We start from the raw sequence: 3543 nt of genomic DNA, 5'->3' as shown, positions 1-3543 counted from the left end.
AAAAATGAATTTTAATGGCCGTGATACACTTTCCTTTATTCCAGTGGAGAAGTTGAAAGATCTTACTTCCTCTGTGTTCAATGGTGAACCTGGGGCCCCCGATGCCAATTTGTGTTTTGAGACCCAGGAAGCAAAAGGAATTAGGACACTTCCCAACACTACTATCAAAAATGGCTCTATAAGAAATCAGGCAGATAATCACCAAAATATACATGAATGGGAAACCTCTCTTTGAGCCTTGTATCTGTCATGTCAGTGCTATTGACATGTCTCAGTCAGAGGAAGATGGACAGAAGTCGAAGAGCAAGGTGAGGAGAAGCAGGAAGAGGAACATATAGTACAACTCCTTACTGGAGCAGGGCCTTGTGGAAGCAGCTCTGATGTCCAAGATCACAAGTCCTGCAGATTCCAGTTAAGACAGAGTCTTGCCCACACACTGGCAAAGACAAAGATCACCTGCTGAAATACAATGTGGGTGACTTTGTGTGGTTCAAAGTGTGGGGCTACCCTTAGTGGCCTTGTATGGTTTCTGCTGACCCATTCCTTCACAGCTACACCAAACTCAAAGGTCAGAAAATGAGCACACTCCAGTATCCCATACAGTTCTTTGGTGATGTGCCATACAGAGTGTGGATATTGAGAAGAGCTTTGTAGCTTTTGAAGGAGAAGGACGGTTTGAAAAGTTATGCCATGAAAGTTCCAGGCAGGCACCCACAAAAGCTGATAAAATCAAGTTATTGAAACCCATTTCTGGAAAACTGAGGGCCCAGTGGGACTTGGGCATCATTCAGGCAGCTGTTGGCATGTCAGTAGAACAGCTGAAAGCCAAGTTCACCTTCCTTTACATGGAGGGGGCAGGGCAGGTGCACCTCAACCCCCAGGTTGCCAAGGAGGCCAGCACTGCTGCCAAGAGAATGGAGAGAAAACAGAGCCCACCCAGGTCAGGCATGCAGCAGCAGCAGCAGCCCCTTGGGCTTTGAGGGAAGAGGGTGTTCCCAGGAAGAGAAGGTGGACAGTCAAGCAGGATGGCCCTGTGGAGAACCAGGAGGGCAATGCTCGTGCAGGGAGGAGCACTCTTCAGAAATCCACAGAGGCCAGGCCTAAAAGGGGCATTGGGTTTCCCCTTGGGATGAAGGGGAATTGGGTTTCCCCCTCAGATGAAGAAGGCTGCAGCCTCCATTTCATGGAGCAGTAAGGGAGATGTGGCGTCCCAGTTTTTGGTCTTCTGTCAAAAGCACCAGGATGAAGTAATTGCTGAGCATCCAGATGCATCTGGTGATGAGATTGAAGAATTTCTGGGATCCCAGTGGAACATGCTCAGTGAAAAACAGGAAACTCGCTATAACACCAAGTTTGCCCTTGTGACCTCCGCCCCATCTGAAGAAGATTCTGGTAATGTAAATCAAAAAAAAAAAAACAAAAAAAAAAAAAAAAAAAAAAAACGATATCACACAAAGAGGACACAGGACCCTCCAGAAGATGTTGACATCAAGGAAGTTTTGATTCTGTCCTTTTTTACTAAACAGTTTTACTATAACAGTAGATACAGTAAATGTCTAGGAAAATATGCTATTTTCAGGATCACTGTGAACCATTCAACTCTCAGCTCAGTGACTGGTGTCTAGGAGACATCATGACCAGGCTATTTATGCCAGCCACTTCATCATTTGCTTTCGTACAGCATCAGCACCCTGTACCATCATGGTTGAGGGTGCCAGCTGTGGCTCGAGCCCACAGTCTGAGCACATGGGGGGAAAGGCTCCACTTGCCTCAGCTTGAGAAGCAGAACGAGCTTGCGAGGCTCATGGGCCATGGCCAGGAGACACCTCCGATGTGTCCGACCATGATGAAAGTTCCTACTAGCCCTTCTGCTGCAAACCATTAAATAATGGACTGCATGCAAGCACTCAGGGCGCCTGGCACCTTGCAATGGCTCAGTGGTTCACTGTTGTGACAGTTGAGGTTATAACAATAAAAAATAAAGTTGCCATCAAGAAAAGAAAATATTTCTAAGTTCCAATATTCATATTTTACTTTTTTTAGGAAATTACCTAAAAAAATACAATTAACTGACATATTGAAAATGACCCTTTCTTTGATGTGTATTTTTAGATGATTGCATAGTAACAAAAATTGACAATTGTTGCCCATTTTGAAAGAATGAAGTGATATTACATCTAATAAGGCATCAAGTACATGTAAGGTACATATATATTTTTCATCATTAGTAATGATAGGGAAGTTTATAATCCATTTGCTCTTCACAAGGAACTGAGATAATCACTTCACAGACACAATTTCATTTAAAATTCATAAAATCTATGTGGTAAGAACTCTTAATTCACTTTTACAGAGGAGGATTAGAATCTGTGGAAAGATTATCTCTCCTCTAATCATATAATTAATTAGTAGGAAAGCCAGATGTTTAGTCCAAGGAAATTAACTCCAGACTGGGCACAAATTCTAAACTGCTCTATGACATTTCTCCTTACATGAACATTTTCACATTCCTGTTCAATATTCAGTAAATGAATACTTGTTATGATGGAGACTCTTGTGCTAAGAGAATTAAGGCAGGGCTGCAAAAATCTGATTTCCTTCCATGGACTGGAATCGTGATTCTCAAAGTTGCTGCTCAGGAAAGTCACACTGAGATCTACTTGATATGCAGGACATGAGAGGTGGGACATGATAGCCTGCATTTTTCACAAACTCCCAATTGAGGTGTGTGCAGCTGCTGAAGCCCACTGTGAGTAGCAGTGCTAAGAGATGATTCTCAACATAGGTAAAAGGGACTAGAGTAAAGTTTCTGTTTCTCTTTGTATCCTTCTATCCACTTCTTAATTTCTAGGAATTATACTCAAGTCCAGGATAAATACCTCATTTTCCTGCCTCTTTTCACTTCTATTTTATTTTCCTTTTGTGTCAATGAATTGCTAATATAAATATAGACAGTGCATTCAAGTTCCAGAAAGAAGATAGCCTATTCTGGCACATTTAGAGGTAAAATGGTCCTGTGGATCCTTACACTCCTTTGTAGTTTATAGACTATTTCAACAGGAGTTTTGAAATGACTCTTAAGCTAAATCCTACATAGCACTAATCTCACAGGGTACAGACAAGCAAGCATCTCCTAAAGCACCATTTTGAGAAGCATTAGCACAAACAAGCAAGAATGAAAGACACAAGAACTAAAAAGGTTAGTATTTTAGGAACCAAAATGTTGTCCAAAACTGAAGACTTGTCCTAGGTTTCCTCAGATTCTGAAAACTCCATTCCTTCTTATCCAACAATTGCCATACAAAGAAAATCTCTGATCCATTAACCTCTCCCTTGATTTCACCCTTCATTGTTTCTCATGTTACCTAATATTGCAGGGTGTGGTCCTGACTAACCTTTGAACTACTTTAAGATCATTCCTTCCTCAAAATTCTTGTTTTACATCCTTCAAGAGATCTGTACCGTTAGAGTTCAGACTTGCCAGTTTAGAACACAAGGCTCATAGTGATGATGTGCCATCACTTTCAATGATTCATTTTTCTC

The 3543-nt window shown here is 41.7% G+C and overlaps 1 pseudogene; it reads left to right on the top strand.

Moving 5' to 3' along the window:
• The first annotated feature begins 4 nt into the window (after window positions 1–4).
• Window positions 5–1412, top strand: LOC101567158 (annotated as a pseudogene).
• Window positions 1413–3543: the final 2131 nt, after the last annotated feature.

Source organism: Octodon degus, unplaced genomic scaffold (genome assembly GCF_000260255.1).
Source record: "Octodon degus isolate 3935 unplaced genomic scaffold, OctDeg1.0 scaffold00166, whole genome shotgun sequence".
NCBI lineage: Eukaryota > Metazoa > Chordata > Mammalia > Rodentia > Octodontidae > Octodon > Octodon degus.
The sequence above is the reverse complement of the archived record's forward strand: the minus strand, read 5'-3'. Positions and strand labels throughout refer to the sequence as shown.